General features: G+C 39.7%; 1 pseudogene; it reads left to right on the forward strand.

Moving 5' to 3' along the window:
• The first annotated feature begins 16,003 nt into the window (after positions 1-16,003).
• LOC132272172 (small nucleolar RNA R71) lies at positions 16,004-16,102 on the forward strand (annotated as a pseudogene).
• Positions 16,103-16,415: the final 313 nt, after the last annotated feature.

A 16,415-nucleotide genomic window follows, 5' to 3' on the forward strand; every position in this document is an offset into this window, starting at 1 on the left:
CATCCGACAAGAATGTCTGGGTGGCGAAGGTCTCGCCACCTGCATGGTGACCTGTGCAAAAAATTGCCATATCGGCATAAGAAGGCCTGTGGAGCTTGGGATAGGTCTCCTGAAGCTCTGGCGGGCACCGATGTGGACAGCGAGTCGAACGGGCCAGAGTCTCCACTATAATGGTGATCTCATGGCCATCGATAGAGGTGATGAGCTAGGCTGTAGTGCGCGGGGATGGACGGAGGTTCTGATAGAACAACCGTACCAGTCACGGGTAGATCGGCTCTATGACTAGGGCAAGAATAGCTGAAAGGCCCCGCTGAATGATGTCCTGATAGGCAGCTCGAGTCAGCACCGATCTGGAGAAGAATGCGGTGTCGAATGCTGACTCGTGCTCGATAGTCGTGTGCATATCTAGGTGCGAGCCTATCGCGCTATAGATGAGTTGGCTGAACAGGTGGAGCCGGCTGAGCTGGCTGGTCAGTGCCTCTATGCGGTGGAGATGGTGATGGAATGAATGCTGGACGAGCCGGCGACTGAGGTGGAGTAGGGTGTAATGGCTCCTCTGTATAAAAGGGCTGCGCATTCTCCCCAGTCCGCTGTCGAGCTCTCCTCTGTGTATGGTTGGGGCTAGGATCCCAGACATGAGATGGACCGGTGCCGTCGTTAAGTCTGCAGGTGGAGCCGTGACGGTGTCTACGTGCTACCGTCTTAACGCGAGCCATAGTCTGCAAATAGAAATTCAAAAGTTAGTTCCAGCATATATAGAATATAAAGCACAATATAGAAACATGTATGTCAAATAAGATATACAAAACAAAATATCGCATGATTCTATGCAAGTGGCAGAATATGAAACATGCTAAACAATGTAAGTATGAAATGCTTCTAATGTGGAATATCACAGGCATTGGGCATATATAAGGTAGCATGAACATAAGATAAGATGAATGAAGTGTGTATATGAGATCTGTGAAATTCGATCGATCAGAAAAATAAATGACATCGATCACAAAAGTTGGATCGATCGAAGGTTGAGTTGGATCGATCTCAAATATTCGATTGATCATAAATTTGTTTGATCGATCGAACAGTGCGACGATGAAACCTAACACTCACAGATCTGTGACTTTTGAAGCATGGCGCCCATATGAGTGAGTTTGTGGGCCCTCCAATCAACACAAATCAAGCCTAAATGCACTCTAAACGTGGCCCAAACACCCAAATCTAACAAAATCTTCAAAATCTATGCACACATATACACAAACACATATATATATATATATAGACATGGATGCTGAAGCTTTGAGAATGGAAGATTCAACATGAGAGCAACATGATTACAACATTTGAAATAACTATTGATGCATGAGAGTTCAAATCTAGGGAAGGATGTCTCGGGTCTTACCTCAAGAGTGCGAGAGAATGGAGAATAAACTGAGAAGATCTGAGATGAAGAAGATGGAGATGAACTGAGATTCGAGATGCTTGGATCTCGCCAGAGGAGTTGCCGGAGCTGGGAGAGATGATTCACAGTGAATAGGGACGAGAGGCTAGGGTTTGGTGAGTGAGATCGATCCAAATGAATGATCTTAAGACCCTTTGATCTGTTTTTAAAAACATTTCTCGACTAGTTCGATCGATCGAAGATGAGTTGTGATCGATCGAACTTTGATGAACTCCTTTCAAAGTATTTTTGGATTTTTTTTTAATTAATTAAAACTAAATAAATTAAAATATTTTGAAAGTGTTGGAGTGCAATCCACAATTCGATCGATTGAACTTTGCCAAATGCTCAATTATGACATAAAAGTTTATGCAATCCTCACCAAAGTTCCTTTCAATGCATGTGAACCTAAAACAAGTATCTAGACTTCGCAAGAAACAAAATGAAAGATAGAAATGGGGGAGAAATAGGGTTTTGACACCCTACGAATACCTTTGCTAGTCTTTAACGTCTCTAGCAAGACGTTGGGCTCTTTTAGCCCGGGTCAAAGATCTTATGATGCATCCCCTCCTTGTTGGGGTGATAAATGCTTTGAACTCCACCCAACAAATAGTCCTTTGAAGAACTTGTTGGATTAAGCTCAAAAGAAGCATTTGATCCTTTGTTTATGCAATTAAAACCTTTGGGCTTCCATGCCCTTTCAAAGTAAGAATTTGAAACAACACTTTGGGAATGCAAGGTTGAAGATGATCCTTTGGAAGTTTTGGTTTTATACAAAAGCTCATTTCCTTGGCAATGAAGATCATGACATTTTTCTACAACATTGACCTCTCCTTCATACTTGTCAAGTGAATTGGGTGTGGGATTAAAGATATTCAACTTTACCTTCATGTGGCCAAATGAAATCTTCATCACCTCAGTTCTACAATTAATGTTAGCATTGGCGGTTGCTAAGAAAGGACGGCCAAGGATAACGGGAATTTGGCTCTTAAGATTGGAAACCGGTTCCGTGTCAATGACAATGAAATCAACCGGGAAGAAGAATTTATCAATCTTGATCAAAACATCCTCAATGACACCCCTAGGTTTCTTAATGGATCGATCGGCAAGTTGCAAAACTACCGATGTCGGTTTCAATTCACCTAGGCCCAATTTAACATAGACCGAATATGGAAGAAGGTTAACACTTGCTCCTAAGTCAAGAAGTGCCCGATTAATGATACGATCACCAATGATGCATGATGCAGTGGGTGAACCGGGGTCCTTAAAGTTTGGAAGGGTGTTATGTTGCAAAATTGAGATTACTTGCTCGGTCAAAACCACTTCTCTTGGTGCTTGGCTCTTGTTCTTCCGCTTTTGGGTGCACAAGTCTTTCAAGAATTTGGCATAAGCCGGAATTTACTTGATTGCATCTAATAGTGGAAGGTTAACTTTCACTTGCCTAAACATTTCCATGATTTCATTAGTTTTTGCCTTTCGCTTGTCTTTTGAAATGGATCCTTTTAAGGCGTCCGGAAATGGAACCTTTGGTTCAAACACTTTTTCAGAATTTTCTTTGGAACTCTCTTTAACACAAGAAGTTTTCAAATTATTTTTCAATAAAACCTTTTCAACATCATTTTTCAAAACTTCTTTTTCAAACACATTTTTCAAAACTTTCTGCAAGATCATGTGTATGCAATGAAGGACGAATGGGATGTGAAACGGGACGGGTGAAAACTTGAGGTTACACCGGTTCACTCTCTTCATTGGATTTTTCAACTTGATTGTCCATAACTCTATCACTCCGCAAGGTAGTCACCGCATTAACATGTTCAATGGTATGCCCTTCCGATGAGGAATGGGTTTCTACAACACATTGTTGTTTAAGTGGGGCATTAATGGGCATCTTTCCCTTCTCTTTTGCATTAAGAGTGCTTGCTATTTGCCCTACTTGGGTTTCTAGCTTAGCAATGGATTGAGAGTGAGAATGAAGTAATTTTGTGTTAGCCTCAAGAGTCCCCAAAGCATTTAAAACTTTTTCTTCATAGGCGGGACTTCTAGTGTTTCCTTGGGAATAAGATTGCTTGGGAAAATGAGAATTAGCAAATTGATTCCCTTGTGATTGATAGGGTCTATAACCTTGAGATCCTTAGTTTTGAAGTGGAGGTAGAATGTATTTCCCTTGGAAACCGCCTTGGGAAGGGTTTACGCCTTCTCCTTGGTTTTTCCTAGAGAAATTCGGATGATTCCTCCAACTTGGATTATAATGAGTACCATAAAGATTGTTCCTTGGTTTACAAACGCCGCATTGACTTGTTCATTAGGTTCATTATGTACTTGTCCATGAGGACAATGAGAAGTAGAATGAAGAACACTATAATAAGTTATACATGTTTCATTTGATGCATGATGAGAATGCTTAGGAAAGGAAGATACTTGGTTTGCTGAGTTTTGGTTAATCAAAAATTGATCAAACCTTTGAGATAAAGACTTCATTTTGGTGGCTATTTCATTTTAATGTTTGACTTGATGTAAGCCTACACTCTTCCTACCTTGTGAATTTCTACCATTCTTGGATGATAATGTTCTATGCAAAGAATTTTCACTCATGCTTTCACAAAGACGCCACACATTATCCTTATGCCTATCAATGTAAGAGTCACCCATGGAAGCATCAACCATACCCTTATAGTTGTCCGATAAGCTCTCAAAGAAGTATTGACCTAATTACCATTTGGGCATGTCATGATGTGGATACTTCCTAAGCAATTCATTAAAGCGTTCCCATGCCTCATGAAATGTTTCTCCATCCCCATGTGAAAATTCTCGAATTGAGGTCCTCATAGCATTGGTCTTAGAAACCGGATAGTACTTCTTCAAGAACTCTTGTTGCATTTCTACACAAGAAGTGATTGAAAAAGGCCTAAGATTGTTAAACCAATACTTTGCCTTGTCTTTTAAGGTGAATGGAAAAAGTTTGAGTCTTAAAACCTCTTCCGGCATGTCCGTATATTTTACGGTGGAACATACTTCAAGAAACTCATCCAAATGCTTGTAAGGTTCTTCACTAGGAAGTCCATGAAAGTTAAGAAGTATTTGAATAGTTTGTGCTTTAATTTCATAATGATGTGCTCTAAATGGAGGCAATTGGATGTATGTAGGTGCATTGTATTCATTAGGCACATAGTGATCTCTCAAAACAAGAGGTGGATTAGCTACTTGAGGTGCAACATGAACACTTTGGTTATGAATTCCTTGATTAATGACGGGAGATTGTGGAGCATACATTGGCCTTGGCATTCCATACGGAACTTGGCCTTGTTGTTGTGGTGGTTGGTGAATGAATGGCCTAGGCATGCCTAATGGTACTTTAATGTTCTCATTATGCACATTGAGATGAAGGATACCTTGTTAGTCTATGTGACCAATGTCCTCAATATGGTCATCATTATGGTCATCCGTTGAAAGATTGGCTCTATTTGAACTTCCTCTTCCCCTAGGATTTCTAACGATAGATTCAAGATGCAAATCAAGAGGGGCAAGAGTTGGTCTCAATGAACGACGCCCATGCATGCACAATACAAAACACAATAAACACAATGAATGACAAACATTATGCCTTCACAACAATGCAATTAGACTTCTTCCACAAACATTAAATTCATACTCCCATACTTTAACTCAATGATGCAAGATAATAAAAAATAAGCCTCCACGCGGGCCAACGATTTAACTAAGGGATTGAGTAAAGAAAGTCTCACAAAGGTCCTTTAGCATTTCAACTCCAAATTTTAAAGCTTAGCTTTGCAAATTTTTTTTTTTAAGTTTTTAGCATTTTTCCTTTCTTTACTTGCTTGAATTGAATGTGCAATGGCTTCTTTGCTTGCTTCCTCTCCAACAATGCACCTAGTTAAGTAAAAACAACACAATAAGTAACCAAAAAGAAAAATAAAAATAAAGTAAAAACATGATCAAAAGAGTACTAATCCTAATCAATTCCACAAATCCGACGTTGCCAAATCTAATCAACAAATCCCTGGCAACGGCGCCAAAATTTGACGTGTTATGGCCGTTCCTTGTACGCCAAAATTGATGTAGTGAATGTGCGGTTCAAGAAAAGCCTTTTGGGTCAAGTTTAAATTTATAAAACCACTACCAACACTACTACTAACGTAGTAAGGGTGAGTAGGGATCGTCCCAAGGGATTATGGGGATTGAGCAATGTCGGAGTTGATTGTGGAATTGTAATTAGGGCTAGTAGGTCGAGTGATTAAACAATTGGTTGGTTGGTTGATTAAAAAGCAACTAAATTAGACTAAGTAATTGAATGCAATGGAGAGTAAGTACGAGAGAGAGAAGAGTCTTGGGGTTTAGAGATCACCACCAAGCAATGCATTTCTATATTATTGACAAGTGATTAATGAGGGCAATTAAGGTGTTGCAATATTGGTGTGTGTGTATTTGGTTGATTTAACAAGCAAGGATGACTAGTTAAGCATGTATTGTCTAAACATCATGTGAAAGGCACAATATATCTAAGCGATGAAGCATATATTATCTAAACAACATGTGAAAGGCAAAATAAATCAAACCAAGTCATTAATCCTTTCCTTAGGCTCACAATCCAAATACAACACAAGATTAGAGACATATTCTAATTGCATTCAAAAGCTTGGATCATCAAACAACAAGCATAGATTATTCTCCCATTTTACACTACACTATAACTATACTACATCTACACTACTAGCATGAAAATAAACTAGGGGAGAGGTACAATCCATCAAGAGATAAGCATGAACCATCAAGAGAATCACAAAAGCATTCTTTTAAGCACAATGTTTTGACAATCTCTAAATATATGGCATCAATACACATGGACATGCATCAATAACACAAAAGCTAGAGATGAGCACCTGAAAATCAATTCTAGCATACATAGACATATGAATGGAATGAAATGATCAATTGGAAGCATTAAACCAAATAAATCACTGAATAAAGAAGATCTATATATATCAAAGTGTCAAAACATTAATTACAACACTAATCTCTCAATAATACTCAAGATTAAGATATAGAAAGCATGTTTGGGGCTAACTCTAACCCCAAGAGGATGTCTAGCCACTTATGGTGAGGATACTCCAACCCTCAAGGGCTAACTCCATGGAAGAGGTTTGCTCCTTGTTGATGAAGATCTCCAATGGTGTCTCTAGCCTCCTCCTCCTCTAAACTTCCTCTCCAAGAGATGATATGAAAAATAATGTTGGCTCCCTTTGAAAAAGCCATCCTTATCCTTATATAGGTAGGTTAAAATGACACCCAAAATGAGTTAGGGTCGTGCACACAATATTCCCTAATGATTGGATAAAGGACAACTTTCAATGAGATGGAATTTTAACTTTTTCGCACTGGAGGAAGTTGGATCGATCGAAAGTAAGTGAGATCGATCAAACTTAGGTTGAATTGATCCAACTGGTTGAGCTTTTTGGAAAAACACAAATCCGAGATATTTATGGGAGATATTTATGGGAAAAGAAAAAAAAGTGGTTAGTGGGTGGTACAGCTGTAGATATGATCAATCATTTGGATATGGACAAAGGTGTTCGATCGATCGAAGAATGATGTTGGATCGATCGAACTTTTGGACTTAAGTGCTTTGGGTCAAGGCTTGGGTTTATCTTGAAGTGCTGAGATCGATCAATGTTCGATCGATTGAACCTTGGACTTGGATCGATCGAACTTGCTGCTTTGCTTCTTTCTTTCTCCACTTTGCTCCTTTCTTTGTTTAATCTCAGAATTGCTTCAATTAAGCTCTTATTTGGCTGAGTTAGCTTATTTTCGGGATAAGTGCCTGAAAATGGAAATAATACGAAATCAATCTAAAACGGTAAAGTAAGATAGATAAAGGTAGTAGAATGCCTAAGTTTAAGGGGTTTAAATACGCATTTTTCAGTGCTCATCACAAAAAACTTGTTGGTCCTTCCAATAGTAGGTTGCGGTGACCACAAGCTTGGAGAAACGTGCAATTTAGGCGAGGGCCAAGTTTTACATTTGTAAAAGCCACTACTACCTTTAACTATAAATATAGCTAGGGCGAGTAGGGATCGTCCCAAGGGATTGGAGTCAGAGTTGATTGTGGAATCGCTATTGAGGTTAGTAGGTCGAGTGATCAAACAATTGATTGGTCGGTTAGATTAGAGAGCAACTAAATTATACTAAGTAATTGAATGCAATGGAGAGTAAGTGAGAGAGAGAGAAGAGTCTTGGGGTTTAGAAATCACCACCAAGCAATGTATTTCTATTTTATAGACAAGTGATTAATGAGGGAAATTAGGGTGTTGCAATATTGGTGTGTGTGTATTTGGTTGATTCAACAAGCAAGGATGACAAATTAAGCATACATTGTCTAACCAACATGTGAAAATCACAATATATCTAGCAATTAAGTATATATTGTCTAAATAGCATGTGAAAAGCACAACATATCTAGCAAATCATTAATCCTTTTCATTAGGCTCACAATCCAAATACAACACAAGATTAGAGACATATGCTACTTGCATTCAAAAGTATGGAGCATCAAACAACTAACGTGGATTGTCTTCCCATCTAATATTATATTATCACTAAACTACAATTGAGTCATTGAATTAAACTAATTTAGCTAAGAAGGAGACACAATCCATCAAGATATGAGCATGAACCATCTAGAAAATCACAAGAACATTCCTTTAAGCACTATGTTTTGACAACCTCTAAATTTATGGCATCAATACACATAGACATGCATCAACAACACAAAATCTAGAAATAAGCACATGAACATCTATTCTAACATACATAGACATATGGATAGAATAAAATGATCAATTGGAAGCATTAAACCACATAAATCATTGATTAAACAAGATCTATATATATCAAAGTGTTAAAATATTAATTACAACACTAATCCCTCAATAATACACAAGATTAAGATATAAAAAGCATGCTTGGGGCTAACTCTAGCCCCAAAAGGATGTCTAGCCACTCATGGTGAGGATGCTCCAACCCTCAAGGGCTAACTCCATGGAAGATGTTTGTTCCTTGTTGATGAAGATCTCCAATGGTGTCTCTAGCCTCCTCCTCCTCTAAACTTCCTTTCCAAGAGATGATATGAAAAATAATGTTGGCTCCCTTTGAAAAAGCCATCCTTATCCTTATATAGGTAGGTCAAAATGACACCTAAAATGAGCTGGGGTCGTGCACACAATATTCCCTGATGATTGGATAAAGGACAACTTTCAATGAGATCGAATTTTATCTTTTTTCGCACTGGAGGAAGTTCGATCGATCGAAAGTAAGTGAGATCGATCGAACTTAATCTGGATCGATCCAACTGGCTGAGCCTTTTAGAAAAAGACAAATCCAAAATATTTATGGGAAAAAGACAAAAGTGGTTAGTGGGTGGTATAGTTATGGATAGGATCAATCATTTGGATAAGGACAAAGGTGTTCGATTGATCGAAGAATGATGTTGGATCGATCGAACTTTTGGACTTAAATGCTTTGGGTCAAGGCTTGGGTCTATCTTGAAGTGCTGAAATCGATCAATGTTCGATCGATCGAACCTTAGACTTGGATCGATCGAACTTGCTGCTTTGCTTCTTTCTTTCTCCACTTTGCTCCTTTCTTTGTTTAATCTCAGAATTGCTTCAATTAAGTTCTTATTTGGCTGAGTTAGCTTATTTTCGGGATAAGTGCCTGAAAATGGAAATAATACGAAATCAATCTAAAACGGTAAAGTAAGATAGATAAAGGTACTAGAATGCCTAAGCTTAAGGGGTTTAAATTTGCACTTTTCAGTACTTATCACATCCCCAAACTTAAATATTGCTAGTCCCTAGCAATGAACTAGAAAGTAAAGGAATGAAATGAACAACTATACAACTATAAACTAGAAAACAATAAATGGATAACGTCACTTTCGTAGGGAGCATGATTGCATTTAGCATATGCAACAAGCCTTTTAAACCCCTAGGTTACCCCTAGTGGATGAGTGAAGTCTCGTGAGGGTTTCCAGAATTGGTACCCAAAAACATTAAGCTCATTTTTTCAATAGAGGTACCAATATTGTAAACAAGCATTGGGAGAAAACTACTTCAAGTATGCAATTTTTCAACCCTTTCCAAGCAATCTCCCAAAATCTCAACATCAAGCAAGCAAGTACGGTCCTCCACACATCAAGAAAATGATCATGCAAATCTAAACAACTCTAGAATTCTTTTGAGTGGACCGGCATCAATGTGTTGCTATCTAAGCCAACTAAAGAATTAATCACATCCTTACCCTCAAACTAGCACTCAAATCTAGTACCGATCATCAAGACAAAAAGTGAACCTTTTATTAAAGCTTTATTGTTCTAGGTGCGCTTATTCTTTTCACCCGATATTTTTTTTTTTTTAGGATCAAAGATGGAAGCATAGTGCAATGTGTTGATCTCTTAAGCTTTCTAGCGATTCATGAGATCGAGCGTTAGGTCAATGACTCCCAAACCGGACGGCTTTAGGGCACTAGGTATTCAAACACCCCTGAGGACTTAGAAGCTCAAATCAACTAGACTACAAATCAAGACAACAACCATTTAATCACTTCCCATTTCTCACCATTTGGGAAAAGTCCTCACTTTTTATTGCTTTCGTTTTTTTTTTTTTTTTTGGTAAGCAAGTTCAATTATTGACCTAGAGTTTGGGCCCTCCACCTTTCGGCGCGAGAAGTTCAGTGCTTGATGAGGCTAGAATCCCGGCTACTTAGTTAAAAGGGGTTGTTATCCACCTTTATCAAGAATGAAAGCTTTCAATGCACTACTAGCTCAATTGGGATATAACCAATTCAATAATCAACTAAGCATGTACCCCACAAATGAATGCTAGTGTATGCCTATGCTAATGTAGAAGATTAGAGTGAATCTCAAAACAATCACAAAATCAAGATTATGTGGACCACAAGTGCAAACAAGATATCAATCTTTCAAAAAATTTACTCCTAAATAGCATTCATAAGGCATACAAGGAGTATTGGACTCTCAAGTCAAGCAATTGTTAAATTTTAAGCAATATAGTCCTTAAAAGATCAAAATCATAGCTAGGTATGGACCCATCATAGAAATATCCCTCACATACACGAGTCATGCTAAAAGTTTGAATTTAAAACTATCACTGTAGAGCACCATTCCCCCCAAACTTAAATTGCACAATGTCCTCAATGTGCAAAGAGAACAAAGGAAAGAGTATACCAGTGCAACTGAGCAAGAATGATCGGGAATGAAGTATCCGAAGTGGGTGGCATTGCCCCCCTAAACTTGGGATGAACTGTGATCCTGAAAATTGGCACTTGGATAAACTTATCTGGTAACAAAATGGGATAATCATGTGCACATTGAACATGCAAGTGTAAATGGGATAAACAGATAACGAAATGAGAGAGGTATAAGGGTGGTCCTGGAAATTGGGTAGCACTCTTTTACTGAAGTCACTGTGATGCACCTGATGGAGTCAAACATACAGATATGAGAATACAATCATATGACATCCATAGTAAAAATAGATATATAAAATAGAGAAAGTGCAGGTACAACAAAAATATCAAAGCCGACAGACCGGCTGTAAAAATAATACAGTGACAATAATAAAGTATCAAAAGGAGAGAGGGTTCATAAGATAGAAAAGACTAGGAGCTCAGGAAGATGAGGTAGGACGGGCAGGTCTGGCTCCGCGGATGTCTCGGGATAGATCTCTGAACATAGCTGTGACATCCGTGCGGAAGGTAGCAAACTCCATTCTGTGGGTTGTGAGGTCAGCTCTGATGGCAACAACAGCATCCTCAAGCGTATGTAGACGTACTCCAAAGCCGGGGGTCAAGTCTGGTAAGGATGAGTCAGAAGACAGCTCTTGGGTTTGCACCTGCTTGTGGATAGGTGACCTGACTGGAGAGTCCTGCTCCGCATCATCTGCAGGGCACTCTAAGTCGATGTCTATATCAATGTCATCATGCTCGGCAGCTGGATCAACTGGTGCATCGTTCGCTGCGGGAGCTGCTGGTGCCTGGGCTGCCGCCTCCTCCTCTAACTCCAGCTCTGCAGCCGTTAGTACGGCATGGATCTGTAGGCAAGTGATAATAGCTCTATAGCTCTTGTTCCAGTCCTTCTTGAGGAAGTGACAGGAACCTCTCTCGGGGTCCTCCTGCGGGTGGATGGGATAACGCTGGTCAATGAGAATCTGGGTGATGAAGTGGCTGAATGGAAGAGACTTGGCCATTTCGGGCGCCTCCTTGCTGACGTACTCATCGTAGGGCTTCCTTATCACGCTCCAGATAAGCGCAGGAATAGACACCCAGTAGCCGGTATAGAAGGCGTACAGGGCTGCTAGATAGTCACCCCGCCTCTAAATCTTGTGTCCTGCCATGTATATGTTTCGGTAGAGCACCGAATCTGTAAACCACTGGTCATCCGGCAAGAATGTCCGGGTGGCGAAGGTCTCACCACCGGCATGGTGACCTGTGAGAAAAACCGCTATATCGGCGTAAGAAGGCCTGTGGAGCCTGGGATAGGTCTCCTGAAGCTCTGACGCGCACAGATGTGGACAGCGAGTCGAATGGGCTAAAGTCTTCACTATAATTGTGATCTCATGGCCATCAATAGAGGTGATGAGCTCGGCTGTAGTGTGCGGCGACGGTCGGAGGTTCTGGTAGAACAACCGTACCAGTCGCGGGTAGATCGGCTCTGTGACTGGGGCAAGAATAGCTGAGAGGCCCCGCTGAATGATGTCCTGATAGGCAAATCGAGTCAGCACCGATCTGGAGAAGAATGCGGTGTCGAATGCTGACTCGTGCTCGATAGTCGTGTGTGCATATCTAAGCACGAGCCTATCGCGCTGTAGATGAACTGGCTGAACAGGTGAAGCCGGCTGAGCTGGCTGCTCAGCGCCTCTATGCGGTGGAGATGGTGATGGAGTGAATGCTGGACGAGCCGGGGACTGGGGTAGAGTAGGGTGTAATGGCTCCTTTGTATGAGAGGGTTGTGCAGTCTTCCCAGTCCGCTATCGGACTCTCCTCTATGTGTGGTCGGGGCTAGGATCCCGGACATGAGATGGACCGGCGCCGTCATTAAGTCTGCGGGTGGAAACGTGACGGTGTCTACGTGCTACCGTCTTAACGCGAGCCATAGTCGGCAAATAGAAATTCAAGAGTTAGTGCCAACATATATAGAATATAAAACACAATATAGAAACATATATGTCAAACAAGATAGACAAAACAAATATCGCATGATTCTATGCAAGTGGCAGAATATGAAACATGCTAAACAATGTAAGTATGAAGTGCATCCAATGTGGAATATCACAAGCATTGGGCATATATAAGGTAGCATGAACATAAGATAAGATGAATGAAGTGTGTATATGAGATTTGTGAAATTCGATCGATCAGAAAAAGAAATGAGATCGATCACAAAAGTTGGATTGATCGAAGGTTGAGTTGGATCGATCGCAAATATTTGATCGATCATAAATTTGTTCGATCGATCGAACAGTGCGACGATGAAACCTAACAGTCACAGATCGGTGACTTTTGAAGCATGGGGCCCACACGAGTGAGTTCGTGGGCCCTCCAATCAACACAAATCAAGCCTAAATGCACTCCAAATGTGGCCCAAACACCCAAATCTAACAAAATCTTCAAAATCTATGCACACGTATACACACACATATATATATATAGACATGGATGCTAAAGCTTTAAGAATGGAAGATTCAACATGAGAGCAACATGATTACAACATTTAAAATAAGAATTGATGCATGAGAGTTCATATCTGGGGAAGGATGTCTCGGATCTTACCTCAAGAGAGCGAGAGAATGGAGAATAAACTGAGAAAATCTGAGATGAAGAAGATGGAGATGAACTGAGATTCGAGATGCTTGGATCTCGCCGGAGGAGTTGCCAGAGCTGGGAGAGATGATTCACAGTGTTGAGGGACGAGAGGCTAGGGTTTGGTGAGTGAGATTGATCCAAATGATCAATCTTAAGACCCTTGAATTTGTTTTTAAAAACATTTCCCGACTAGTTCAATCGATCAAAGATGAGTTGTGATCGATCGAACTTTGATGAACTCCTTTCAAACTTTGATGAACTCCTTTCAAACTCCAATGTGAGATCGATCGAACTTTGCCAAATGCTCAATTATGACATAAAAGTTTATGCAATCCTCACCAAAGTTCCTTTCAATGCATGTGAACCTAAAACAAGTATCTAGACTTCGCAACAAACAAAATGGAAGATAGAAATAGGGGAGAAATAGGGTTTTAACACCCTACGAATCCCTTTGCTAGTCTTTAACGTCTCTAGCAAGACGTTGGGCTCTTTTAGCCCAGGTCAAAGATCTTATGATGCATCCCCTCCTTGTTGGGGTGATAAATGCTTTGAACTCCACCTAACAAATGGTCCTTTGAAGAACTTGTTAAATCAAGCTAAAAAGAAGCATTTGATCCTTTGTATATGCAATTAAAACCTTTGGGCTTCCATGCTCTTTTAAAGCAAGAATTTGAAACAACACTTTGAGAATGCAAGGTTGAAGATGATCCATTGGAAGTTTTGGTTTTACACAAAAGCTCATTTCCTTGGCAATGAAGATCATGACATTTTTCTACAACATTGACCTCTCCTTCATACTTGTCAAGTGAATTGGGTGTGGGATTAAAGATATTCAACTTTACCTTCATGTGGCCAAATGAAATCTTCATCACCCCTGTTCTACAATTGATGTTGACATTGACGGTTGCCAAGAAAGAACGGCCAAAGATAACGGGAATTTTGCTCTTAAGATTGGAAACCGGTTCCGTGTCAATGACAACGAAATCAACCGGGAAGAAGAATTTATCAATCTTGATTAAAACATCCTCAATGACACCCCTAGGTTTCTTAATGGATCGATCGACAAGTTGCAAAACTACCGACGTCAGTTTTAATTCACCTAGGCCTAATTTAACAAAGACCGAATATGGAAAAAGGTTAACACTTGCTCCTAAGTCAAGAAGTGCCCGATTAATGATATGATCACCAATGATGCATGATTTAGTGGGTGAACTGGGGTCCTTAAACTTTGGAAGATTGTTATGTTGCAAAATTGAGCTTACTTGCTTGGTCAAAACCACTTTTCTTGGTGTTTGGCTCTTGTTCTTCCACTTTTGGGTGCACAAGTCTTTCAAGAATTTGGCATAAGCGGGAATTTTCTTGATTGCATCCAATAGTGGAAGGTTAACTTTCACTTGCCTAAACATTTCCATAATTTCATTGGTTTTTGCCTTTTGCTTGTCTTTTGAAATGGATCCTTTTAAGGCGTCCGGAAATGGAACCTTTGGTTCAAACACTCTTTCAGAATTTTCTTTGGAACTCTCTTTAACACAAGAAGTTTTCAAATCATTTTTCAATAAAACCTTTTCAACCTCATTTTTTAAAACTTCTTTTTCAAACACATTTTTCAAAACTTTCTCATTTGCAAGATCATGTGTATGCAATGAAGGAGGAATGGGATGTGAAACGGGACGGGTGATAACTTGAGGTTACACCGGTTAACTCTCTTCATTGGATATTTCAACTTGATTGTCCACAACTCTACCACTACACAAGGTAGTCACCGCATTAACATGTTCAATGGTATGCCCTTCCGATGAGGAATGGGTTTCCACAATACATTGTTGTTTAAGTGGGGCATTAATGGGCATCTTTCCCTTCTCTCTTGCATTAAGAGTGCTTGCTATTTGCCCTACTTGGGTTTCTAGCTTAGCAATGGATTGAAAGTGAGAATGAAGTAATTGTGTGTTAACCTCAAGAGTCCCTAAAGCATTTAAAACTTTTTCTTCAAAGGCGAGACTTCTAGTGTTTCCTTGGGAATAAGATTGCTTGGGAAAATGAGAATTAGCAAATTAATTCCCTTGTGATTGATAGGGTCTATAACCTTGGGATCCTTGGTTTTGAAGTGGAGGTGGAATGTATTTCCCTTGGAAACCGCCTTGGGAAGGGTTTAAGCCTTCTCCATGGTTTTTCCTAGAGAAATTCAGATGATTCCTCCAACTTGGATTATAATGAGTACCATAAGGATTGTTCCCTTGGTTTACAAAAGCCGCATTGACTTGTTTATTAGGTTCATTATGTACTTGTCCATGAGGACAATGAGAAGTAGAATGGAGAACACTAGAACGAGTCATACATGTTTCATTTGATGCACGATGAGAATGGTTAGGAAAGGAAGATACTTGGTTCACCGAGTTTTGGTTAATCAAAAATTAATCAAACCTTTGAGATAAAGACTTCATTTCGGCGGCTATTTCATTTTAATGTTCGACTTGATGTAAGCCTACACTCTTCCTACCATTCTTGGATGATAGTGTTCTATGCAAAGAATTTTCACTCATGCTTTCATAAAGACGCCATACGTCATCCTTATGCCTATCAATGTAAGAGTCACCCATGGAAGCATCAACCATACCCTTATAGTTGTCCGATAAGCTCTCAAAGAAGTATTGACCTAATTACCATTTGGGCATGTCATGATGTGGACACTTCCTAAGCAATTCATTGAAGCGTTCCCATGCCTCATGAAATGTTTCTCCATCCCCATGTGAAAATTCTCGAATTGAGGTCCTCATGGCATTGGTCTTAGAAACCGGATAGTACTTCTTCAAGAACTCTTGTTGCATTTCTACCCAAGAAGTGACTGAAAAAGGCCTAAGATTGTTAAACCAATACTTTGCCTTGTCTTTTAAGGTGAATGGAAAAAGTTTGAGTCTTAAAACCTCTTCCGGCATGTCCGTATATTTTACGGTGGAACATACTTCAAGAAACTCATCCAAATGCTTGTAAGGTTCTTCACTAGGAAGTCCATGAAAGTTAAGAAGCATTTGAATAGTTTGTGCTTTAATTTCATAATGATGTGCTCTAAATGGAGGCAATTAGA

The sequence above is a fragment of the Cornus florida genome, unplaced genomic scaffold, assembly GCF_030987335.1.
Source record: "Cornus florida cultivar Cherokee Brave unplaced genomic scaffold, ASM3098733v1 CherokeeBrave_3.0.0_Hap2_Chr08, whole genome shotgun sequence".
Classification (NCBI taxonomy): Eukaryota; Viridiplantae; Streptophyta; class Magnoliopsida; order Cornales; family Cornaceae; genus Cornus; species Cornus florida.